We start from the raw sequence: 27,737 nt of genomic DNA, 5'->3' as shown, positions 1-27,737 counted from the left end.
ATCTACTCCTACCACCTGATCATTTCACTTCCTCAAGACAAAGTGTTCTCTTGTAAGACCTTGTGTATCAGCAAAGAAATATTCACAGCACCAACAGTGACTATGAATATGCTTGCATAGTTCTGAATCACAAAGTATAACAGACTCTCCATATAGAAGGCAAAAGAAAAACATTTATTCAGACACCAGAAAGCCAAATACATCATAGTAACCAAGAAGTCAATTCACATTAAGCACTGCAGTGGACAAAACCATTCCCAAGTTTCCCCCACCTCCCACCCCTCCAGGGCCTTCCCACAAACACTCACCAGACTAGCTGTGCCTGCCTGTGTTCTCTCTCCTTTTTTCTAACTGCTCTCACCAATTTCCTCCCAGTTTTGTTCCACTCTTTCTGTTCTACCCATTAGCAAGCTCCTCTTACATGTGACTTAGGCTATCATATGATTTAAGCAGGTCACATGAGCCTTATTAATGAATGGGAAAGATCTTCCCATTTAAATTACCATTACACCCTGTTCATTAGTTCATTTTGAGCCTGGGGGCAATATAATGACTCCTACAATCCACTTGGTTTCCTTCTTTCTATTTCAGGAAGTTTATTTTAGATGAAATGTTTTGAGTTCAGTCAGGATGGCTCTGAGACCCCAGGAAGGAAAAATTCCTAATGCCAAGGCAGAGGTGTTGTTTTCTGTGGTTGAGGCAAAATTCAGTTTACTGGCAATATGTATGCAATGAAACATCAGATTATATTATAGTGTCTATGGAGAGACAGATATCTAGAGGAGAAGTTGGGGAAAAAGTCAATCTTTTCTTGAAACTTTCCTCAGCCCAGATTCTTCTCTTCATGGCGCTCTTTGAGCCAATGCTTCTCTTCATAACTTACTTCTTTACTATAGCTTAGCCCGTCCTTTGCTCCTCCTTGTTCCAACCTCTTGTATCCAGAGGCTCCAAATCTCTTCCCTGATTCTGCAGTAGCTTCTCTCCTTTAAAAAACATACATAGATTGAAGTTCTGATCTATCTAAGAGAAGTGTACAGGTCACTTCACACCAATCCTGATTGTTTGGTTCAGTCAAAAGGTAATCTAGGTACCTAATCAAGTCACTAGGGTCAAATGGGGTGGATTCTACTCTACCTTTTTGCCCTTCTATAAGATACTCATATTACCTAGTCACTGAATCTGTGGTTTCCAATATATAAGGCATCATCACCAACAACTTGCAGGACTGTTGTGTGGATCCAATAGATAAAGTATATGAAAATGCCTTGTAACTGTAAAGTGCCCTACAGAAACATATGAAGTACTGTGGGTCAGTCCCATGCTCAGCCACACTTTAAGAAGGATCTGGAGATCCTAGACAGTGTGCTAAAGGAAGGGAACAGGAAGGGGAGGGTCCTCTCAATAATGGAGGATGTTTATTCTGAAAGGACAGTTGGGAGAGGTATGATTCTAGTTTACTTCAGTTATCTGAAAGACCATCATGTCAAAGAAGGCTTAGATGGGTTCCACTGCATCTCACAGGAAAAAATGTGGAATAACAGGTAGACATTACAAAGAGACACATTTAAGCTTGATAGAAAGAAGGAAAGGTTTCTGGACAATTCTCATTAGAATGTGAGCTTCTTGACAGTGAAGACTTGTTTTATCTTTCTTGGATTCCCTAAACACTCAGCACAGTGTCTGGTACACAGGAACTAACACTTAATCAATTTCTAGTTGATAATTGGAGCTGTTCAAAAAAATGGAATGAGTGGAGGTAATTGGTACCTCCTTGGCCAACATCGTCAAGTGAGGATTGGATGACTACTTTCTGGGGATGTCAGAGAAAATGCTTGGTCAGGTGGGGTTTCGACTAGACAGCTTCTGAGAAAGGCTCCTTTGAAATGTGCAATTCTATGATCTTTATGGCTCCAGACTACATGCAGTAAATTAGCAGTTATGCTTGGAAAGATCAATATTAGAAGATAACTAGCCTGCAACATGACAGGAGCTGACTCTACATGAATCGATAATGTCATGTGGTAAAACCAGACATTAAAATAAACATCATACAGCAGGTGTAGAAAGTGATGATGACAGGGGAAAATCACTGGCTCAGAGATAGCAGGGTCCCTTAAAAGTCATTTAATCTAACTCCCTCATGGTATAGATGAAAAACTGAGGTCCAAGGAGGGAAAGTGACAGTGATGAAGATAATAAACTACATTTTCTAAGTAGATCACAATTTAGCCTAATAGTTTGATACTTCTGAAGAAATTTTTAAATTGAAAGATAAACTTTCTTGGAATGGGTGCATTCTTCCAGCCATAAGGTTAATTCAGGATGTCATGTTCAGGAAATGAAGAGGGTAGGGAGTATCATTGGATCATAGATTTAAAGATGGAAGGGATCTCAGATGACATTGACTCCCAACTCTCACATTTTTTTAAACAAATGCAGAAAGAGGCCCAGAGAGATTTAACGATTTGTCTAGGGTAAAATTGTTGGAGGAAGAGTTCAACTCAGGACTTCCTGACTCTAGGTCCCTTGAGTAACTACTTAAAGAAGCCTATTCATTGAATAGGTGTATCCCACTCAAAGTGGGAATGTGATAAGACCTTGACCTGAAACAGAAAGGGCCAGGGTGTATCCTGGGCCATCTCCAGTCATCCTGATGATTATCAGGCCACTGGAGCCAGATGGCTTAGGAGAAGAAAGTGAGGCTGGTGACCCTGCACAGCCTTCCTTCACTCAAATCAAAGTCAACTGTAAGTCATGTCATCATCTTCATGTCATGGTCCTCTTCTAGAACAAAAAACAAACACAACAATAACAATATAAAACAGCTGTGAACTGGTGCAAAATTGTTTGACTGGTATGGCCTCAGGTCCTCAACATATATGACATTTGAGAACTACACCTAGGATGATGAGCTATACTGTGTAGATGGCTAGAGGAACACTAAATGCTAATGAGGAGTAACCATGAGATTCTCTACTTGCCACATATGGAGGAAGGTGCTCTAAAGAATTGCAATTGTCAGCTCCACACAGTGCATCCTTCAACCCATCCATCCAATCACCAACAAGCATTCACTAAGTGCCGGTTACATGCTGGATTCCATGATAAATGCTAGGAAATCAAAGACCAAAACGAAATGGTCCCTTCTAGCCAGGATTTCTCATGCTAATGGGGTAGACAAAAGGCACAAATATAGATATCACAAAATAGATACAAGAGATACAAGGTATGCCCTTGAACAGGGAATGGCACTGATAACCGGGATTAGGAGAAACCTGGTACACAAAGTGAGGCTTGAGCTGAGTCTTAAAGGAAATCATAGATTCCAAGTGATTAGAAAGAAAAGGTGCACTCAGGTGTGAAGGCAGCATGGCAAGGGAGATGGAGTGTAGTGTGAGGAACAGCAGAGGCAGTTTGGCTGGTTCACAAAGGTCATGGTGTAGAGTAATGTGCAGTAAGACAAGAAAGGTAAGATAGAGCCAAATTGTTAGGATGTCTAAGTGCTACAAGGAGTTTATGTTTGATCCCAGAAGTGGTAAGAGAATCACTGTAGCACACTGGGGAGGAGGGTTAAGTCTCTAGACCTTGACTTAGGAAAATCACTTTGGTAAATATGGTAAGAACAGTGGGTACTAGTGTCCCTGACACATAGGGTGGTTTAGGTTTTCTGGCAGCATTAATAGGCTAAACAATTTTTTTCTTAAAAAGTTTGAAGATGATTATTGAGATATAAGTGGCCTAACGAACTAAGGCTCGAGTCTTTGATGTAGCTTCCTGATATCCTAAGAGCAAAAGTCAGTGCATTGAGAAGTCATTGAGGAAGCAGGACCTCTTCCCTTAACCTCAAAGACTACCAGTAGCTGCTCTATTTAATCAATGCTGGATCCTTGCTGAATATCTTTTCCATGATAAGACTAAGGAAATTCCCTTTTGTTAATTGTTAGAGAGTCTGTGAGTTAGAAAAGTTAGAAAGCCTATGAGTGTTCAATGCCAACCTAAACCTTAAGACAGGCCTGAGTCAGGCCTGACCTACCAGAGCAGCTCAGTGGAGGATGGATTGGGGAAGGGTGACAGTTAAGGGAAGGAGAACAATTAGGCTATTGCCAGAGTCCAGGTGGAAGGTGATGAGGACCTTTATATGAGGATAGAGAAGGGGCTGCATATGAAAGCTGTCATAGAAGTAGAAAAGCCATTTGTCAGCTGATTCAGATTAGATATAGTGGGTGAGTAGGAGTCAAGAAGGACACCAAAATGATAAACAGAGGTGATTTTAAGGATAATGAACCCCTTGGCCAGAAGAGAGGTGAGATTTGGGGGAAGGATAATGAGTTCCATGTTGGACATATTTAGTGTGACTCATCTTGGAGCCCTTCAACCTGAGATGTCCAGTAGGTAACTGGTGTCCTGCTTGGCCACAGTATTCTTTTAGGACTCTTTGTTTTATTCATAGTTATTTGCCCTTCTATTAATATTGCGATTATGTTTGTTTATTTGTTTGAAATCGTAGCTGGTTGTGATCCCTGGGAAGCCATATTAATTGTCTTAAACATTCCCCTTTCTTTCCTCAATGGAATCATTTTAACTCATGTTCAGCACTTCTTTTCTGAGTTTCTCTTCAGTCAAATCCCCCTGTAGATCATTTGGTACATCTTCTACATGAAGCCTTTCTTGGTACTCTCAACTCTAAGTACCCTCTCCCTCCAAACTACCTCATTTTAAATTATTGTATTTTTTTTACATAAATGTATATTATATGTACATATATAATAAGGAACATATACAAATAGGAATGCATATATATACACATATATAGATCTATAGATAAATGTCTCTGTCGATCAATCTTCCCATCTATATCTATGTATCTGTCTGTCTGTGGACTTATTGACTCCCCTGTAAGAATATAAGCTCCTTGTGATTAGAGATGATTTCATTCTTTGTACTTGTATTCTCAGTGCCTAACACAGTGCTTGGCACATAGCTGGCACTTAATAAAATACTTGTTAATTGACTGACAGATAATAGGTTAGCATCAAATCCAGAAATACATCAGATCCTAGAATTTAGAGTTTCAAGGGACCTTAGGGATTATCTAGTATGTCCACCTCATTCTACAAAGGAGAAAACTTAGACCCAGAGAGATTAAATGATTTATTCAAAGGCTTATAGCCAGTATGTTTACTTGTCTAGGCCAGGGACTCAGGGACTTTTCCCTTCTCTAGACATTGCAGCCCCCAGCTCTCTGAGGCCACCTCCAGTAATATTGCCCTGAATTTCCATAAATCTCCAAAGTTCTGACAATTCACCTCATTAGAGGGATAAGAAAATCAGCCTAGCCTTCAGGCATTGTCCTTCCTAACTGGTTGTTAGTCCCACCATCCCTTTCTACCAACTGACAGCTCTTGCTTGTACTATCTCTCACATATTCCTCTCTGGAGCCTCTCTCAGACCTGAAATCTTGCGTACACTGAATGCATTGTTGGCCAGCCAGGCAGCTGCCTATCTTTGGTTATTGGCGTTCATTTACCTTGGCACTTGTCAGAATTGAGGTCAGTGGGTTTTGTCAATTCATGCCTGAAACAGAGTTTCATACAGATAGTCTTGCCACTTTCAATGACAGCTGCCTTCAAAGGCCAACAGTACTCATTTGTTAGTGATGGCCCAACTGACAGATAAAATCAGCCACTAGAAGCCATACCTCTCCTGGCACAAAACTGCTCCTGGACCTGCCAGGTTCAGAGAGGTTTTGTGGACTTGTCAAAATCAACACTGAGCATGAATGAGGTAGTTAAGTATGTCTTTGAAGGTCATCCCAGCATCCTTTGATGGTACTAAGGAATTCAATCTAGGTTGTTGCTTCTAACAGGGAGGCTATGTCTGAATTTTCCTTCTGCCTTCCTTCTTGAGGTGCATCCCTGAATAAAATGCACATGGATAAGATCACCAAGGGCAAAGGATGGCATATCTTGTTTAAAAAATCTCTGTTGATGACCAAGGCTTTGTTCCTACCTGTGAAAATTTACTCATTTTTAAAATTATCATTTTTTTCTCCATCTCAACTCCTCTACTCCCACTGAAAAGAAAAAGAAAATCCTTGCAACAAATAAGCATTGTCAAGTAAACCAAATTTTTATGCTGATCGTGTTCAAAAAATGTGTGTCTCATTCTTCATTATTAGTTCTGTGGAATCAGGGTTGGTTATTACACTGAGAACATTTCCTTGGCTCTGTCTCCTTCACTTCATTCTGTATCACTTCATACAAGTTTTCCCAGGCTTATCTGAAACCATTTGTTTCATCATTTCTTAGAGCACAATAGTATTCTATTACCCTTACATACCATGTCATTTAGACATTTTTTTACCCAATTTTACACAATTGGTGGGTACTCCCTTAGTTTTTGGTTCTTCATCATTACAAAAAGAGCTGCTCCAAAATTGCACATAGGGGCAAAGCAGATAGTAATGAACCTTTAATATTATTTCCACTGATAAAACTGCAACCATTTCTGACTTTGAACTCTTTGATCACACCAAAGACTTTAGTGGAGACATTCTTCTGGGTCTTTAGTAATTGGGGTGGCTGAGGAGCCCGGGATAATGCTGCCTATAAAAAGCAGTTGTCCTGTCTCTACAAGGGTTGATAATGGAGATGATGGCTTTAGGGGTTGGGATGGAGGTAGGACCAGAGATCTGCTAGGAGGTGGGCTCATGGGCTCAGGGATCTGGGTTGCTTCCAACACAATCTTAGGGGAGATGGTGATGGTTTGATTTGCCTGGCATATGCCACCTCCTGTTTCTTCTTTTGTGTCCCTTGCAGCTTAAGGTAGTCTGATTTGCCTGACCTTCCAGTGGCAGCTGGTCAGTAGGTGTGGGGGGGGGGGGGGGATGGTTGATCCCTTCTCCATAGGGCTTTCTGTGGTTCCACAGGATGATAGCCTGTGGCAGGGAAGGGGGGGAGCGGGAGAGAGGGGAGTGAACTGAAAGCATGACAAGCAGTCTGGAGAGCACTGTTACTACTAGAACTCTTATGCTTACCTGCTTATCAGTGATGACAGTTGACAATGTTGGATCCATTTTGAACAGAGATTACTTCCTAACTAATGATTGTCAGAGCTGGAAGTATGGCCAATGGCCAGGGACCTGCTATATACAAGGCTCTTAGGCTCAGGGACCCGGGTTGTCTCTAGTAAAGTCTGAGGAAGGGTAGTAGTCATGATAGCAGTGATGTCTGACTCCCCTGGCACATGCCACTTCTTTTCTCTTCCTTGGGGGGCCTTGCTACATCAGCTAGGTTGGCTTACAGTCACTGAGGGAAGGCTATAAATTCTATAAAGTAATTCTTTGGTGGTTATGTTGGTATGGCATGAAATAAAAAAATTAATTTGGGTAACATTGTCACTTTGTGATATTAGCATGGTCTAACCGTGATCAAATAATAGCCTTCCAGTTATTGAGATGTGTCATTGTTTTGTTAAAAAGCATTTTCTTGTTGCATTCATATAATTGCTTTGTCTTAGTAAATGGATTCCCATGTATTTTATACATTCTGTAGTTATTTTTTATGGAATTTACCTTCCTATCTCATCCTACTGAATTTTGATAATAATATAACAAAGGAGTTGACAATTTTGTGAGTTATTTTATATCCTACTATTTTAGTGAAATTATTACCTTAACTGATTGTTTTTCATTGACTCTCTAAAGTTGTCTAAATAAATCACCACATTATTTGGGAAAGGTAATAATTTTATTTTGTTTTGTTTTATCTACTTATTTCTTCAATTTGTTTTTTTGTGTGTTTTATTACAATAATATACATTCCTAGAACTATATCAAATAAGAATAGGAATAATGACCTTTTTGAGGGAGCAGAGCCAAGATGGCATAGTAGAAGGACAGATCTACTCTAGCTCTACCCCTATAGCCCATAAAATACCTGTAAAAAATTACTTTAAACAAATTCTAGAGCAGCAGAAGCCACAAAACAACAGAGTGAAAGAGATTTCCAGCCCAAGACAGCCTCAAAGGCCAATGGGAAAGGTCTATCGCACCAAGCTCAGAGTGGAGCACAGCCCAGCCTTGGCTGTGCCACGCAGCAGGGACAGGACTGGAGCAGGCTTCAGGGTGCGGAATCACAGGTAGCAGCTGCAGTTCCCAGATTTCTCAACCCACAAACGCCAAAGACAGCTTCAAAGATCAGTAAGAAAGCTCTTTTACCTGGGTGAGGAGGGAGCAGGATCCGACCCTACCCCAGCCACAGGGAGGTGGCAGCCACTGCAGCAACAGCATCCATTTATGGAGCCTTCTGCCTACAGATTCTGGGGGAATTGAGTGGCTGATTGAGTGAACTCACAGTTCTGAGTGGCAGTCCTGGAGAGAGGAGGAGTGCTGGCTTGGTGGAACTGGTGGTGGCTTTGGAGAGGGAATCCTACTCACAGATCCTGGGCAGAAAAGCTTGTGGTTGCTCCCAGATCAGAGTGCAGACCAGGAGAGGAGTAAACTCCTCTCCCTTGATTGTGCCACCTTGGAGGAACTGAGAACTTACAGCTCTCTAGTGTATACCCTCCACTTGATAAAGGAATCAAAAGTCAAGTAACTGTCTGGGGAAATGCCCAAAAAAGGGGAAAAAATAAAACTATAGAAGGTTACTTTCTTGGCAAAAAGGTATTTTCTTTCATCCTTTCAGATGAGGAAGAACAAAGCATACCATCAGAGGAAGACATCAAAGTCCAGGCTTCTACATCCAAAACCTCCAAAATAAATATGCAATGGTCTCAGGCCATAGAAGAGCTCAAAAAGGATTTTGAAAATCAAGTAAGAGAGGTGGAGGAAAAATTGGGAAGAGAAATGAGAGAGATGCAAGAAAATCATGAAAAGTGAGTCAACAGCTTGCTAAAGCTTGCCAAAAAATGCTGAAGAAAATAACACCTTTAAAAACAGACTAACCCAAATGGCAAAAGAGGTCCAAAAAGCCAATGAGGAGAAGAATGCTTTAAAAAGCAGAATTAGCCAAATGGAAAAGGAGGTTCAAAAGCTCACTGGAAAAAATGTTCTTTAAAAATTAGAATGGGGCAGACAGAAGCTAATGACTTTATGAGAAATCAATAAATTACAAAACAAAACGAAAAGAATGAAAAAAATAGAAGATAATGTGAAATATCTCATTGGAAAAACAACTGACATGGAAAACAGATCTAGGAGAGACAATTTAAAAATTATGGGAGTATCTGAAAGCCATGATCAAAAAAAAGAGCCTAGATATCATCTTTCATGAAATTATCAAGGAAAACTGCCCTGAGATTCTAGAACCAGAGGGTAAAATAAATACTGAAAGAATCCATTAATCACCTCCTGAAAGAGATCCAAAAAGAAAAACTCCTAGCAACATTGTAGCCAAATTCCAGAGCTCCCAGGTCAAGAAAATATTGCAAGCAGCCAGAGAGAAACAGTTCGAGTACTGTGGAAATACAATTACGATAATACAAGATCTAGCAGCTTCTACATTAGGGGATTGAAGGGCTTGGAATATGATATTCCAGAAGTCAAAGGAACTAGGACTAAAACCAAGAATCACCTACCCAGCAAAACTGAGTATAATACTTCAGGGGAAAAAATAAAATGAAATAGAGGACTTTCAAGCATTCTTGATGAACAGACCAAAGCTGAATAGAAAATTTGACTATCAAACACAAGAATCAAGAGAAGCATGAAAAGGTCAACAGGAAAGAGAAATCATAAGGGACTTACTAAAGTTCAACTGCTTACATTCCTACATGAAAAGATAGTATTTGTAACTCTTGAGATTTTTTTCAGTATTTGGGTAGTTGGAGGGATTATATACATATAGACAGAGGGCACAGGGTGAGATGAATAGGAAGGGATGATATCTAAAAAAAATAAAATTAAGGGATGAGAGAGGAATATATTGGGAGGAGAAAAGGAGAAATGGAATGAGGCAAATTATCTCTCATAAAAGAGGCAAGAAAAAGCTTTTTCAATGGAGGAGAAAGGTGGGGAGGTGAGAGGAAAAAAGTGAAGCTTACTTTCATCACATTTGGCTTAAGAAAGGAATAACATGCACACTCAATTTGGTATGAAAATCTATCTTACACTTCAGGAAAGTAGGGAAGAAGGAGATAAGTGGGGTGTGGGGGGATGATAGAAGGGAGGGCAAATGGGAGGAGAGAGTAATTAGAAGTAAATGCTTTTGGGGAGGGACAAGGTCAAAAGAGAATAGAATAAACGGGGGGCGGGATAGGATGGAGGGAAATATAGTTAGTCTTTCACAACATGACTATTATGGAAGTCTTTTGCATAACTACACATGTATAGACTATATTGAATTGCTTGCCTTCTCAGTGGGGTTGGGTGGGGAGGGAGGAAGGGAGAGAAGTTGGAACTCAAAGTTTTAGGAACTAATGTTGAGAATTGTTTTGCAGGCAACTGGGAGATAAGAAATATAGGTAATGGGGGCATAGAAATCTATCTTCCCCTACAAGAAAAGGGAGAAGATGGGGATAAGGGAAGGGAGATGTGTGATAGACTGGAGGGCAGATTGAGGGAAGTGGTAATCAAAATGCACAGTGTCTTGAGGAGGGGGAGGGGAGAGATGGGGAGAAAGTTTGGAACTCAAAATCTTGTGGAAATGAATGTTGAAAACTAAAAATAAATTAATTTTTAGAAAAGAATGGTAATAACAGGCATCCTCACTTTATCCCTGATTTTACTAGAAGGTATGTCTCTATTACAGATAATGCTGCACCCTAGTTTTAGATAAGGTTTAACATTAATATTTACCATATTAAGCAATAGTATATTTATTCCTATGCCTTTTAATTTTTTCATAAAAGTAGGTTGTTCTTTGTCAAAAGTGTTTTTGCATTTAATCATGTATTTGCATTTATTCACTATCATGATTTTACATGATTTTCTTATCGATATAGTATTTGATGTTTATCAGAATAGGTACTGAACCTGTGATTTCATTAGAATAAGGCACTCCCAGGTGAAGAAACTTTCTTTACCAGTGAAGGTACCTTTTCTAAAACTTATAATCTCAAGAGCCTATGAAATAGACTAGTTAAATGACCTAACAGTGTAGCCAGCATAGAACTGGAATCCAGGTCTTCCTGCCTTGGAATCTTGCTCTCTGTCCACTATGGCATGTTTATGGTGTTCCTAATATCGAACGACCCTGAACTCCTGGCATAACTCCAAACAGATCATGATGTAGAGAGTATAATGTAAATCTTTTTAATGTGATTTGTAGCCTCTTTGCTAAATAACTTATTCAATAATTTTTCATCGATATTCATTAGAAATAGTGGCCTACAGTTTTCATTCTCTTCTTTCTCCTGTTTTAAGCATCAGGACCATTTCTGTCTTCTAAAAGGAGTTTGGTAGGATCCCTGTAGGCAAATTCTATAATATTAGATTGTTCTTCGAATGTTTTATAGAATTAATTTGTAATTCTATCTGGTCTTATTGTTATTGACTCTGGGAGTTCCTTTATTACATATGCCTTGCTCAATTTATTCTTTTGAGATGGGGTTATTTCAGTTTTCAATTTCTGCTTCTGTTAATCTATTTTTTTGTAACTATTCATTCATTCACTACCAGTTTAAGTAGCATGTAATTGAGCAAAATAGTTTGAAAATTCCCTCTGTTTCCTCTTCATTTGATGTGAATTCTCCTTTTAAATTTTTTATACTGTCAGGTTCTCTGGTTTTGATCAGATTAGATAATAATTTACTATTCTTTTTTAAAAAACAGCTTCTGGTTTTATCAGCTCAATGGTGGGTTTTTTGTTTGTTTTCAATTTTGTCTTTCTCTTCCTAAATTTTCAGATTTTTAAATTTTTTTAAGTAGAGTTTTTTAAATTGTTGCCTTTTTTGTCGTATATCCAGTTAACTTGTTCTTTTTCTCTTTTGTTGATTAAAGTATTAAGAAATATAAATTTTCCCATAAGGATTGCTTTGGCTATATATCCCCAAAATTTTACCATGTTATCTCATTATTATAATTTTCTTAAATGAAATTGCCTATTGTTTCTAAGAATTTTTTGACTCATTATTTAGGATTAAATTATTTAGCCTCCTTTTACACAAATGCTTTGTTCAAAGATCCTTCATTAATTTTAATTTTTATTTAACTGTGGCCAGAAAATGATGTGTTTAGTATTTCTGCTTTTCTACATTTATTTGTGGAATTTTATGCCAAACCACACAACCAGCTTTTGTAGCATTGACAGTTAAGAAATATGTATATCCCTTTCAATTACCATTCAGTAATTACCAGAAATCTGTCATATCTAACTTTCCTAAAATTCTAATAAAGTTCTTAATTCTTTTTTGCATGTCTTTTTATTCAATGTGTTTTAGTTTGAAAAGTGTACGATGAGGTCCTCAACTATTATGATTTTGGTGTCTATTTCTCTCTGTAATTCAACTAACTTTTCCTTCAACTACTTAGATGCTATGCCATTCAGAGGACATACACGTACATACACATATCTGTATATGTGTGTATAAGGTTTCATTACCTTTAAGCATAATGGAGTTCTCGCGTTTATCTTCTTTAACCATTTTTATTTTTATTCTTACTATCTGATTCACCCCAGGTATAATATATTCTGCTCCTCCACTTGACTGTGTGAATCCTTATGTTCCAAATGGGAGACCACCAGCTTCAGATACCCAGGAGAAGCAACAGGAGTAACTCTGGCCAAACCCAGAAGCAGGTCAAGCTGCCATCTGGTGGCTACCCACTGCTTTGCTGGCTACCCACTAGCTCCAATGCTCCCCCTCCCCCTGTCACATACATACGCACTTCCATCCCACCAGTCCCCCAAGCCTGCTTCAGCTCTCTCTGCAAAACCCCTTGGAGATTGTAAGCTTCTCTTCCTATTCTACCCAATCCTACCCTCATGGCTTTTCCTGTTTTTCTCCCCATCTTTCATAGTGCATGAACTGTGGTTCTCTTTCCCAGAGCCAGGGTTGCTTGCCTTAAAACCTTCAGGGTTCTAAGGAACTTTGGCCATAACCAAGAAATTCTGCTACACTGTCTCATTATTGTAATTTTCTATTGCAACGTTCTAAGAAACTCTGAGGGGACATTTTCTCTACTATCACTGGCTAGAGTCCTCACCGTCTATGTACCCCACATAGTTAGGAGCCAGTGATAATATCCTGGGTTCATTTAACCACTTAACATCAATTAGATTTTTACAAAAAGTTGTTTACTTCAAAGACAGAGGCAGAACAAACACATTTCAAACCCCAACACCCTTCGAGTGTACTTTCTCCCCCACTGCTTTCAAATATGTATAACTCTCCTCAATGCTTAAGTTACCATTCTAAATTTGTCCTCCATTTCTCAAATTCCTTGAAAAGGCCATTTCTTACATTTAACATGATTTTACACATATGATATATTGCTTGCTGTTTTGGGAAGGAGAAAGGGGAGGAAGGGAGAGAGAAAATTTGGAACTCAAAATTTTACAAAAATGAATGCTGAGGAAGTCTCTTTTTACATGTAATTGAAAAAATACTATTTAGAGAAAATATTTTTTAAATTTTAAAACAAAACAAAAAAGAAAAGACCACTTCTACTTCATCTCCTCTCACTTTCTCTTCAACCTTTGCAATCTGGCTTCCAGTCTCATCACACAACTGAAATTGCTCTCTCCAAAGTTTCCAATGATCTCTTACTTGCTGGATCTTTTCTTAGTCCTAATTCTTCTCAACCCAACCACTGCATTTCGCATTGCTGGGAACCCTCTCCTTTTGGATACTCCCTCCTCCTTGAATTTTCCCGATTCCTCTGCTTCCTCCTACCTATCTGAGTGTTCCTTTTCAGTCTCTTTTGTTGGCTTATCATTCATATCATGCTCCCCAACTAGGGGTGATCCCCAATATTATGCCCTAAGCTGTCTGGGGGAGAATGTCTTTTTGGTTTCTTCATCATCAATCTTTTTGGGATTTTTTTTCAATATTTGCCTGGGTTTATGTAGGAGATCTGGACTTCTCTATGACCTTTTATGTTGCCAACTTAATTAGAGGAAGATTTTGAACAAATTCATCACAGATGAATTCTACTCTAACTGCTCCAGAATGCTGGCCTTCCTGGTCAGCACTTGGGAGACTTGAGGCTTAATGCAGCAAGAGTACCATAGCTCAAGGATGTCTGGGAACATCTGAAGTAGGGGAATTCTGCTCAAGAAGTACTAACATCGAAATTACAGGATCTCTAAAATTGATGTTGGTGCTATGGACACTTCCCTTCAGAACCTTGCCAGGGAGCTTCCCCAGGATGTATATTAGCAATGAGACATTGCCAAGAAAGGTAACACTGCATACCAGGTGCCATGATAAAGTTGGAGTTCAGAAGACCTGAGTTCAAATCCAACCTTAGACACTTACTAGCTGGAGTGAAGCTGCAATGCTGGGCAAATCACTTAATCTTTCTGTGATTTAGCTTCTGCATCAGCAAAATGGGGACAAGAACGTGTACCTCATGAAGTACCTGCAAGACTCACATGGGAACAGAGATCATAGTAACTTTAGCCTTAGAGATAGAAGGAAGCTTTTGAAGTCATCCACCTCATCATTTGATTTTTAATTCAATTTTATTTCTTAATCAATGAACAATCCTATCATTTTACAATTGAGGCTTAGAAATGAAAGTGACTTCCCTAAGGTCACTCAGGTAGCTAAGTACTACCCACTTCACCAGGCTGTTGTCAGGAGTGTATACTAGTGGGCTTTTCTTTTTTTAGGGAGGGAAGAGAGGAATGGAGGGGATATGGCTTTTTAGAAGCATGGAGGCCCTTTGTAGCATAAGTTGATTTTGAAATCTAGTTTGGTATTTTTGATATATTAAAATCTCAAACTCATTTAGATCAGAGATTGATTTAAATATTAATGAAAATTCCATTCTCTTCAATTAAGTACTGTTTTCAAATATTAATTTAGTTATTTAAATCCCTTAGGGCTTCAGTTGCCCCAACCTACACAGCATTTCCTAGAAATGCCACTTGGCCTCCAAGATTATTTGTGAAAAAAAATTAAACAATGATCAAACCAATTCAGAAAGAGAAATCTGCGGTTAGCAGGGAAAGAGGGGCTCAGTTTCTCATTCTGACTTGTAGCATTAATCAAATTTACTGAACAAATGCTCAGTTTATCACTTTATTCATCTAGTAGAGACATATCCTTATCCTGGTGAATTTCACAACAAGAAATTCAATCAAACTATAGAAAAAGAAAATATCTTTGACAATGGTTGTATTTTTTTAATTTGTTTTTATTTGCTTTTGCTGAGTAATTTTCCAACTATAGAGGAGAAATGAGCTTACCTTTAGGGATTCATTATCTTTTAAAATGTTAATGTAATTTTATCAATAACTTTTATTTTTAAATCACATTCATTTGCAAATATATCACTTTCCATCTCCTTTTCCCAGAAAACTATCCCTCATAACAAGGATTTAAAAAGAGAAAATTTGTTCAGGAAAATCCAACAACATATCAATAGAGATTGAACTCAGCTTTCCACAACTTCCTCACCTCTAAAAAAAAGGTAGAAAAGTCTATCTTCTCACCTCTTCTCTGAGGCCAAGGTTGATTATTAAAATTTCAGTGTGATCAGTTTCATCTTTGTGTGTGTTTGCCTTCTGTTCACACTATTACATATTGTTTTCATTGTGTGAACACACTTTTTTTTTTTGCTTACTTCACTCTGAAATAATTCAGGTAAGTCCATCCATCCTTCTCTGAATTCTTCATATTTATTGTTTCTTACCCAAATTTGTTATTTTACTTATGTAACACAATTTGTTTAGCCATTCTTCAACTAATGGCATCTACTTTATTTCTAGTTCTTTGCCACCACAAAAGGTCTCCCATTGCATCCTGGGTCATCTCCAGTCATCCTGATGAATATCTGGTCACTGGATCCAAATGGCTCTAGAGGAGAAGTGAGGTTGGTGACCTGCAAGTCATGTCATCATTTCTCTGATGGCATGGTCTTCTTTGGCAATGAAGGATGAACACAGCAACAACAACAACAACAAGTGCTGCTACGAATATTTTTCCATCTTTGACATCTTTTTAACAATTAGATCTATGGTGAAAAGGAATAGCCATTTTAAGCCACAATCATTTCAAACTGCTTTCCAAAATGGTCTGGTTCATAATTCCATGATCAGTGTATTATTTACGCCTGTCTGCAGAACTCTTCAACAGTGAGGATCAGAAATTTAGAGATGGAAGGAAATTTTAAGGACATCTAGTCTAACATCTTCATTTTGCAGTTGAGGAAATCAAGGCCCAGAGGGATCAAGTGCTTTGTCTAATTTCAAACAAGTAGTAAGTGGAAGAATTAGAATTTGAACCCAGGATTTCTGAATCCAAATCACATGTTCTTTCTACTACATCTACTGCATGGCTAGAGTCTAGACTATTTTCATCTTTTGTTATTTATGCTAATTTCTGAACATGCTGAAACCTGAGTTATTTTGACTTGATGTTTCATGGTTATTATAATAATTTTTCATATAGTTTAATAGTATACAATTACCTCTGAGAAATGCTTGTCCATATTCTTTGACCATTTATTCACCGGGGATTCATTATCCATTCATAATTCCCAATATGGCTTGAATAGCTCATTCTCATCAGAGATATTTGATACAAAGATTTTTTTCCCTCAACTGGCAGTTTCCATTCTTATCCCTATTTTATTAATTTTTGTTAAGGAACTTTCTTATCTTATGGAATCAAAAACATCTATTTCATTGTTTGTGATTTCCTCTATTCCTCTTTTAGTTGACGAGTATCTCCTTTGCCATAGCCAAGAAAGGTAGTGGATCTGGTTGTCTTCTTATTTTTTTCTATGTGCCTTTCATACCAGGTTGAGCATGCACTTTGAGAATGTGGTGTTAAATATTAGCTGAAACCTAATTTCTGCCAAAGTATTTCCAGCCTAGGTGTCTTTGATAAAGGCTCATTTCTCAAACATATAGAAAACCAAGTCAAATTTATAAGAATACAAGTCATTCCCCAATTGATAGTCAAAGGCTATGAACCGGCAGTTTTCAGATGAAGAAATCAAAGCAATCTACAGCCATATACAAAAATGCTCTAAATCATTATTGATTAGAAAAATGCAAATTAAAACAACTCTGAGGTACCATCTCACACCCATCAGATTGATTAATATGACAGAAAAGGAAAATGACAAATGTTGGAGAAGATGCAGAAAAATTGGAACATTGTTGGTGGAATTGTGAACTGATCCAGCCATTTTGGAACTATGCCCAAAGGGCTAAAAATTGTATACCCTTTGATACAGCAATACCATAACCAGGTCTGTATCCCAAAGAGATTTTTTTAAAAAAAGAACAGAACTAATTTGCACAAAAATATTTATAGCAGCTCTTTTTGTGGTGATAAAGGTAATGGTAAGGGTATTTGAAGATCTTCCCTACCCCTTAATAGGCTAATCTTTGAGCTTTGTCTCAGTCCACAGCCTGAATTACATGGAGCTGATGGTAGGACGAGCTTGCTGAACCGGTGGAGCAGGAAGAGAGAGAAAGGTGAAGCTGGGAGAGAGCAGGCAGAGGCAGAGCAGCTAGCCCGGGTGGGAGAGAGGGAGTGATTTTGCCTAAGGGAGCTTGTTTGCGGGGAGGCCTGATAGAGGGAATGCTTGGGGAAGGTGGTTCTCCCTATCTTGGTTATGTGTACAAACTTCCTTGCTACTATGGTAGAATTGGCTTTCTGGTATCTGAATTAATATTTTGGTTTTGTCTTTGAGGAAGAGAGTTTATATTTTGTGAATTTACATGCATATCCATAGCGGCTGCTGTGGGTATCACACTGGCACTACAGTAAAGAATTGGAAATTGAGGGGATGTTCATCAATTGAGAAATGGCTGAACAAGTTGTAGTATATGATTATGACTGAGTACTCTTGTGCTATAAGAAATTATAATCAGGATGATTTCCAGAAAAACCTGGACTTACACGAACTGATACAAAGTGAAATGAGCAGAGCCAAGAGAACATTGTACACAGTAATAGCAACATTGTAACAATGACCAACTGTGAACGACTTAGCTATTCTCAGCAACACAATGATCTAAGACAATCCAGAAGGACTTATGATGACAAATGCTGTCCATCTCTAGAGAGAGAAGTGATGGAGTCTGAGTGCAGTTCCAAGGATACTATTTTTCACTTCTTTTCATGGATTTTTTAGGGGAATCTGTATTTTCTTTTACAACATGACTAGCATAGAAATGTTTTCCATGACTGTACATGTATAATCAAATTGTTTACCATCTTAGGAAGGTGGTAGGAAAGGGAGGGAGAGAGAGATAGAATATGGAACTCAAAATTCTTAGAAGTGAATGTTAAAAATGGTTTTTACATGTTATTGGGAAAATATTATTAAAAAAAAAACAAGTGTTCCCAGCTACTCTTGTCAAATACAGAATTCTTTCCCAAGTTATTATGTTTAATGGAACACTGGATTATTATGTCCTTTCTGATTCTTTCTGCTCTGGTGTGTCCCATTTTTCCAACTTGTCTATTTTTTTCAATGATTTGTATAATTGCTGATTTATTCTGTTCTTTGAGATATGGAAGTGCTATTCCAACTCTTTCATCGTTTCCATTGAGATTACAATTTTTGCTCTTAGCTCTAAGTAGTTAATAGTTTGCCTATTTACTCAGGAACGATTCCCACATCAACAATATCTTTTCCTTCCTGTCTGTTAAAATGTAGTTAGTATCATTCTTTGTAATGCTGTTTGGTGTTCACCATATATATCGCCTATCCTTTTTTCCCCGCTAAAGATACTCTATAGATATTCCATTTTTGCCAAGTGGAAAAGACGACCTTTGAAAAAATATGCCCACTCAAGCAAAATAAATTCCTGTACTGTCAATGTCTTTAAAATGTACATTTCATTCTGCATCTTGAATCTATTATCTATCAGGCAGTAGGTACTAAGCTCCATTATTGATTCTCTGGAATCATGGTTGGTTATTGCATTGATCAGAATTCTTATAGCTTTCAAAATTGTTTGCTTTGACCACGTTGTTGTCATTGTATAAATTGTTCCTCTGGTTTTTCTCATTTTGTTATGGGTCAGTTCATATAGATTTTATTACATTACTAGATTCTTCCTAGAATTTCTCTGTTGCTTCATCCTCAATAATCAATATTGGTTTGAAAAATGCAATTATTTCAAGGATGGCATTTTTGCAAATATTTATCATTTTTATTTGAATGTATGTCTCATTAAATGTTAATTGGAGCCTCTGGGCATATCATAAAACCAGGTCTACCAACTTCTATCTGAGCTCCTCCAAAGAATACCTGGGTTACACTTCAATTTAGTTGAAAATTCCTTCTTCCTTCAGGTTTTATTTACAGCAATATCAAGTTTGATATAATTCAAATTCTTGGCAATATGTACATTTAATCACTGGACAAGGATCTAACATCTAGAGTACCAATAGTTGATTTTAAGTTTGTTGATGGTCTAAAAACTTGTGTGCACACTTGTTTGATCACTCCCTTTCCCCTTTCCCATCACTCTACCACCAACATTGCTGAAGTTGAAGGGGGCCACAGAAAATTAAGGTTCATTTTTATTTTCCTTTGTTTTATGATTGTTATAACCATTGGTTGCTTTAGAATAAAAAGAAAAAGGAATAATCCTGTTAAACAACCCTCTGATAATAAACATCAGGCAAGGCAGAAAATAGGGAGACGTACACTTGCCAAAACAGAGAACAAGTTTAGTGCCAAGACTGAATATAGATTCACTGTGGATCTTGAGGTTATAGAGATGTTCCTGTTAGCAGATGACACTTTAGGACCTCCTGGAAGATTCTATAATCACTCAGAAGGAGTCTGGCCTGTCCATTCACATAGAGAAGACCAAGTGGATGGAGACTATTTGTAGCCAGATTCCAACTTGCACTTAGATATGCACTTTTTAGAGCATATCTTTCAGTATCCATAGCACAAATGGATTTAGAGTTGGGCCCAGAGCTGAAAAGGAGTTGGGTTGCTTTCAGGAAATTGCAAAGTTTCTTTACTGACTCCAAGTTTTGCATGTAAGTAAAGGACCATTTTTTTAATACCCTCATTGTGTCTGTGTTCTAGTTGGCAGTGAGATGAAGAATACCCTTTCCTCCAAAGAATTAAAAATGAGTACCACACAGAGGACAATGGAGAGATACACAGTGGGTGGGAGTAGGCTACCACATAGAATAAATGAGGAGCACTAAAGAAAGGCAGAAATAAAGAATATTATCAAGGAATTGTATGACAAGAGATGAACTATTCGTAAGGCAAGAGTGGACACATGATGATAGCTGGACAGCCAAAGCACTCTACTGATATACTTACAATGTCAGGAGAAAGAAAGTTACCTGTTGAATTTAGAAGAGGACATGAATAAGAGACACACAGGAGGCTGCAGTCTACATCACTGATAGGAACTCTTCAGTCTATGGCACAGATTCATCTGACCTTGTGTTTGCAGATAAAGTTTTCCTTTCAAGGATTGCTTTGGCCACATTCCAGAACTTTTGGTGTATGGTTTCACTGTCACTCTCTTTCATGCAGTTATCTCTTCTGTGATTCACTCTGACACACTCATGCCGAATTCATTATCTCCATTTAGATGTGCATCTCTTCCCTGTGTTCACTGTGCTCTTTACTATTTTATTACATTATTGTCTCTGGTCTATAAAGGATGTATGTAGTTATTTCCGCTTTGTAAAAAAATAATTATCATTTCTCTATGCTGTAACACGGTTTGTTTATAAACCTTTTATAAACAAAAGGTTGTTTATATACCTTTTATAAAGGTAGCATGTAGCACTGATACATGTATGTGTATACATATGCATGTGCATATGTATACACACATACACACACACACACATACACAGCTAGGTGGCACAGTGTATTGATTGCTAGGCCAGGGGTCAGGAATACCTGAGTTCAAATCCACCCTCAGATACCTATTAGCTGTGTGACTCTGGGCAAATCAGCTAATACTGTTGGCCTCAGTTTCCTCATCTGTCAAATGAGCTAGAGAAGGAAATGGCAAACCACTCCAGTATCTTTGCCAAGAAAACCCCAAATAGGGTCTAGGGGTGTCAGACACAATGGAAACAACTGAACAACAAAAATGCTATTTTGGTGCAGATCGATTCCCACAGCCTCCTGTGATGGCAACCAAAACAGGATCTTTTGCTGTTTTTGTTTTAGTATAATCAAATGCCTCCAATTGAATCTTGCCTTTATCAATCAAGAATCTTTACAAGGAGTAAAGTACAGAAACTTGAGTTTCTTTAACTAGAAACAGTGTATTTTTACTGTTAATTATTTTAATGTGACTAAAGATCTTTCCCACACATTGATGGGCCGGCCCATGTGGGAAGCTTGATTAGACAGAGTTGTTTTGTAGGAGGGTCCCAAGTACCTTTTGCTTATTCTGTTGAGGCACTGGGTCAAAGGGTTATGATGCCCTGTGGCTCTAAAAAAGGTATAATACTCTAAGTTGAGGTTTTACTTTGGGGCTTAGTTTTTGCAAGTAGGTTTGAGTGCCAGAGGAAGACTCTGGGAAGCTGCTAAGGAGTCCCTGGGCTTTGAGAACCCAGATGTCATGCTTCCCTCTCCGGTAACTATGGTCAGGCAGTTGGGGTCCAGTTATCTGTTGAATTGAGGCAGAGGAAGCCATGTCTGTTGATCTTTTTTAATTCTCTGTATTTTCTTTGAAATTCAGGGTGCTGACTCCCTGAACTAACTGAATGATGTATGTACTTGGTTAAAAGAATGATACCTGTGCTTGATTAAAGTGATTGTTAACCCCTTGAAAGCCATTTTCCTTTTATGAATGCAGATCTGAGAAGTTGTGACAGCAGGCCCCCTGTGCATGTTGGGGTGCTGACACACCTCCCCAATGCAAAAAAAAAAGCTTCCTACTCACCTGCTTATCCTCAGTTCTCTGAATTTAAATTATTACTTTCTTTTTCCTTACAGATTTCTCCTCTTCTTTTGACCACACAATGACTTAACAGAAGTTCACTTAAGCATTCCACACTACCTCTTCTCCCAAAACTTTCAACTGAAGACTTCTATATATTATTGAGAAAATATGGACCATGGGTTCCCTCTTCTCTATTCTACATCTTGACCTACATATTGATCCACATACATACTGACACTATCTTCCATTCTCCTTTCTACTGTACCATAGATTCCATCTGCTCCTATTTGTACCAGCATATTACCCTCATAATCACTATCCCTCTAGTCTTCAATTTCTTCCTATCGGTTTTTCCATTGTTGCCTATAAACATGTACATGTTTCCGCTGTTTTATATTTTTTCAAGAGATAAAACATTACAGTTTTATTGATAAATTAATAGCTACACACTGAAACTGAAAACACACACACACACACACAATCCATCTCCCTAAAACGACCTATAGTTTAACAGTATATTGACAGAGATAATGGGGAAATAAGTGAAGCATCAGCTTTTCCTTGGCATCCTCCTGCACCTTTCCCATCTTGAATGCATCAGAGACAGGCAATCTAATTGCTTAGGGTGTTTTAATATGATTCCGCCATCCACACAGGCTAAATGAAGTCTTCGTACTTTACAAAAATAATACCAGTGAACGATGCACCAAGAGGGAAATATGGGAGCAGTCCCTGGAAGGAGGGTCTTCTTGATTTCAGAACCAGCCTGCTGATCTATGTCCAAGTTTCCCAGGCATTTAGGGTTAGGGGTAGGAAGTGTATGTGATCCACAGAGGAATCAGGGTGAATGCTCAACCTCCGGAAGTGAGAAGTGAGACAATTCCTTCCTTTTGAGCTTGAGCTAGACAGCTTTTCAGACAAAAGCACGGAGAAGATGTGAGGCACAAGGAATGAGGAATTTTAAGGTTTTTTTTTTTTAATTTTAAATGCATTCAGTAAATTTACACTAATTTATGTGAATGTATAAGACTTTCAGGTAGCAGGGAAGAAGCTCTGAATCTCAACTGGAATACGACCCAACAAACTGTATGTTACCATATACATATCTACACCCTAGAAGGGCCCACACCTGGGCGCCTGGGAGGAAGAGATTCAGTCCCACGCCCACAATGTGCAGAGAAACAAGGGGATCTGCTGGGGAGGTTGGAGTGCCACCTGGTGGCTCACACTGAGACTGCCCCCATTCTATTCCCTGGTCCCTCTGAGTTCCCAGATTCTCTGCCATGCTCCTGCTGACCCTACTGCCTCCAGTGCCAATGCAGAGTAGGTGTACCTGGGGGAAAGCTATAGCTCATGCTTCATACAGGGGATATTCACTTTCCTCTGCTGTTTTTGTTGAAAAATTAACTCTTATTCTTGGGTTTATCGAACATCATCATCATCAAAAAAAAATGATCATTTATAGTGCCTACTCTGTGCTAGGCACTGTGTTAAGCATTTTACAAGTGTGATCTCATCAGATCTTCACAGCAACCCTGGAAGACTCAGTGCCATTTTACAGTTGAGGAAAGCGAGGCAAACAGGTGACTTGCCCAAGTTCACATATCTTACTGTATACATTTGCTTCTCTCTGATCTAATGTATTAAATTGAATTACCATAGACTTTTTATGTAGCTGGAAATAATTTGAAGTTACTGTTTATGCCATGATTTGGGTTGGCTGTATGAATCCCCCACCTTTATTTCTTTCTTTCATTATTCATTTTTATTTTTTTATTCTTTCATATATTGTTACCATCTAAGTTAATTTTATTAAGTATGCCTTTAGTATTTCAACTGGTAAAACATGCTAATATAGTTGGTAATGCAGTATTGTTATTTTTACTTTATTAGGACTATAGAGTCAAGCAGATTGAATAAATATACATGTTTAGTTCTTTCCTTATTTCTATAAAAATTGTTTTGCATTTTTAGAAATTCAAGGTGAGTGTTGGTAGGTTAATTTCCAGATTTAGTCTGTTTTGTTTTCATTTAAAATGAATTTGCAACAAAATAGTTTGGTTGGTTTTTTGGTCTGGTATATAGTAGGCACTTAACAAGTGCTCTATTGTTGTTAAATAAAAATTCAGGTTACTTTATTTTCCTATCTGTTTTGCTGAACATCTATTGCCCCTAATTACCTCAATAAGCTAAAAGTCTGTGGTTTGCTTTACTGATTTCTTGTTGATTCTCTTGGGTTTTGAAAGTAAATGATCTTAATGTTTACAAACTGAGAAAATTTAGCATGTTCTTTATCAATGCTTGTTTCTTTACTTTACCTTGAATCTAGAACTATGCCAGATGACATCGAGAGGGCATAGATAATCAGCGACCTGGTTCAGTCCAGTATTCATCAGTCTGTCACTACTTTCTTTTCCATGGCTCCTACTTTTATTAAAAAACAGTATTTTACTTCTTACAATTACATGAAGACAATTTTTAACATTCTTTTTAAAAAAATTTTAAGTTCCAAATTTTCTCTCTCCCTCCCTTCTCCCTAAAATGATAACCAATCTGATATAGGTTACATGTGAGCAATTATGTAAAACCTATTTCCATATTGATCATGTTGTGAAAGAAGAAACAGACCAAAAGTGAAAAAAAACCACACAAAAAAAATGTGAAAATAGTATGCTTCCATCTGCATTCAACAACAGCACCCACTTTCTTTTAGGTCAAAGACAAGTCCTTCCCAGGTAGGCCATCTCACATCACTAGGCTGGCTTCTAACCCATTAAATGCTGTGTAAGATGTAAAGACAGGAAAAAAGAGTTCCCTTTCCCACGATTTCGATGAGCTTCCATTTTTATGAGGTTTGTTTTAGGAGAGGCCTTTTTCTTGGCCAGTGGCTGGGGTGAGTGCTATAGCCTGACTCATGAGTGTACAGGCCTATTCACTCACCCCAAGTGAGTCCCTGAGTAGGCCTTGGCCTAAAGGGGCCAAGGTCTCCCACTGCATGCTGGGCCATCTCCAGTCATCCTGATGAATATCTGGTCACTAGATCCAGATGGCTCTGGAGGAGAAGTGAGGCTGGTTACCTGCACAGCCCTCCCTCACTCAAAACAAAGTCAAGTGCAAGTCATGCTACCATTTCTCTGATGGCATGGTCTTCTTCAGCAAGGAAGGACGAACACAACGGTAACATGAGTGTCCTGCTGGGAATTGCTACCTGTAGAGGTGAAGTGATGGACCAAGCTCTTATTTGGCACTGAATCTATTTATTATTGATTACATACTGAAGTTGTTAATGAAGAAACTCTTCTAATCCGAAGAAACCCTCACACTAAATGTGTTATATACATCAAGCCTATATATCAAGCTGATGGTTTTCTTTGAAGCAGATTATAGCTGCTTCTAACCTCTTAGAACTGCCCTATTAAAAATCCAATAGTTTTTATTCCCTTGCAACCTTTGTAACAAGCCTTTCTGAACTTTTAACACCTTGTTAAGGGTGGACCTGATTCTGGTCACTTGCCTTATAATTTATGTTCAAACCTGGAACAAAGTGAGACACTCAGAGTTCCCTCACCAGCCAACAAAAGGAGTTTTCCTTAGCCGTGGCAGGAGAAGGCTATTCAGCAAGGAGAGAGGGCCTGAGTTGCCCATCATGGTCAACTAGCCAAGCAATGAGAGAGGATACCTAGAGCTCAGCACAGCTGCAACCTGAAGCAAGCAGATGTGAGGATGATCTGATGAACTTTTACTTTGTTGGGTTTTTTGCGAAATTAAGGTAAACATTATGTAGTATTTCAGATTGTGAAGTGCTTCTTCCACCTCCCGCCACCAAGAACAACAAAACTGAAAGCAATTCATCCGATGAGGGGTCCAATTAGGAAGAAAAAAGTAAGGAGAGAGAGGGAGAGGGAGAGGGAGAGGGAGAGAGAGAGAGAGAGAGAGGGAGAGAGAGAGAGAGAGGAGAGAGAGAGGAGAAGAGGAGGGGGAGGGGGAGGGGAAGGGAGAGAATGGTTGCATGATTAAATCCAAAGCACCACAACCTCCATCTTGCCTGTCTCCCCTTTCAAATTCCAGAGACAGGAACATTTAGAGAAAGTATATCAGAAACAGTAAGGCGCTATCTCCTAATTCTGCTCTGTGGACCTTTCCCTTTTCCCACCCAGAGGCCCACAAATCAGCCAACAGTGTGAGGGACCTTAGGCTAACCAAGCACAGAGAGGAAGACAAATGGAGACCATGTGTGAAGGCCAAGGAAAGGAGGGAATTTCCTGTATCTTCCCGGATAAGGGCTTTGAAACAAGTACTCGATGCACCACTTCAGATGAATTACAAGTTACGAGTGGGGAAACGCACCAAAGTCAACACTGACACAGACACAAGGAGGAAAGAGAAGGGAGACTGAGGTTAAGACAACTTGTACATCTTGCCAACTCTGGACAAGGCAACGACCAATCATGTTTCTAGAGGGCTAAGAATGAAACTCACATGACCACCGTATGGAATTGTTTTCCTTAACTAAGCTTATTTGTTACACGTCTCTGCTTGTTTTCTGTCGGTTTTCTAATGGGGGTGTGAGGGAGAGAGGGGAGTTAGCAATAATGAGGAAAAAAGAGGGTTTGTTAAAACACTTTTTAAAATGCACAGACACAAACAGAAGGGAATACAGACTAAGCCAACAATTTTGAAAATAGCATAAGCAATTTAGAAAACTAGGGCTGTGAAACAAGCCCGGGAGTTCACATGCTGCCTAAAAAGGAAACGCTTTTTTTTTTTTGGCATTTGACTGTACATTGGACATAAATTGTGACTCATTTCTGTTCGAACGTCCTCACTGTCCGCCTCTTAGTAGCTGCAGCAGAGGTAACCTTAAATACTCCCTATGTCTTTGGGGGCAATATTCTTCCCTTGGGGACTTCTGTGGAGAGTTCATTCTAACACCGCAAAGAAATGGAATTAAGGCTTATTTTCTTTGGCTTTCTAATTTTGGGAAGGGAGGAGATAATGAGTTCATTTTTGACGTGTGGGACCAAAGCCCCTGGGGCTGTATATAGATGTGAGTCATCTGCACGAGGATATGGACCCCAGAGAGCACGGCTCAAATCTGCCCCTCCACAACTCCCAGGGTCACGAGCCCTCTGTGCCTCTGCTCTGGCCTCCTGCAGCCGCCCCCCGCCCCTCCATTCCTTACCTTCCCCAAGGCCAAGGTCTGGCCTGCTCCCAGCTTTACTACGCAACTGCGGGGGCTCCCTTCCCTGAGCACCCCCTCCTCCGCTGAAGATGCTGCTCTCGCCACATTTCACCCCAACCGCTCCTCTATCTTCCTAGATGGATGGGTGGCACCCCAGAACCTCCCCTGTTCGGGAGCACCGCCCAGAGCTGGGGAGGAGGCCCCCGGCCCGGATCTGACCCCCAGGGGCGGGCCACTCCCCTTTTCTGCTGTCCAGTTCCCTCCTCAGAGGCAGGGAGCTGGAGAACCCGGGCAGCGGACCTCCCGGGGTGAAGCGCTTCCTAAAGCCGTGGTCACTTCGGCAGTACTCCCCCCTGACCACCACCCCCCGCCCCGGCGGCACAGGGGCTGAATTCGCCATCGGAGGCCCTGCTGTGGGGTCTGGCCTTGCCTCCCCGTGGGCTGCTGAATGTTGTCAGTCCTGACCCCGCAGGGGGTCTTCTTGCCTGGGGTCCTTGGCTAGCCCACTGCACAGATGAGGACACTGAGGCAGGCAGAGC

At 39.3% G+C, this 27,737-nt stretch overlaps 1 long non-coding RNA gene across 1 annotated transcript; it reads right to left on the bottom strand.

Moving 5' to 3' along the window:
* Positions 1-153: 153 nt before the first annotated feature.
* LOC140514825 (uncharacterized) lies at positions 154-27,301 on the bottom strand. The gene is made up of 2 exons (XR_011970742.1): positions 27,199-27,301; positions 154-983 (listed from the first exon to the last, which is right to left on the bottom strand). It is a non-coding gene; the product is annotated as an uncharacterized lncRNA (long non-coding RNA).
* Between the last annotated feature and the right edge of the window lie 436 nt (positions 27,302-27,737).

Source organism: Notamacropus eugenii, chromosome 7 (assembly GCF_028372415.1).
Source record: "Notamacropus eugenii isolate mMacEug1 chromosome 7, mMacEug1.pri_v2, whole genome shotgun sequence".
Classification (NCBI taxonomy): Eukaryota; Metazoa; Chordata; class Mammalia; order Diprotodontia; family Macropodidae; genus Notamacropus; species Notamacropus eugenii.
Note: the sequence above shows the minus strand (reverse complement) of the source record. Positions and strands in the feature narration are given on the sequence as shown.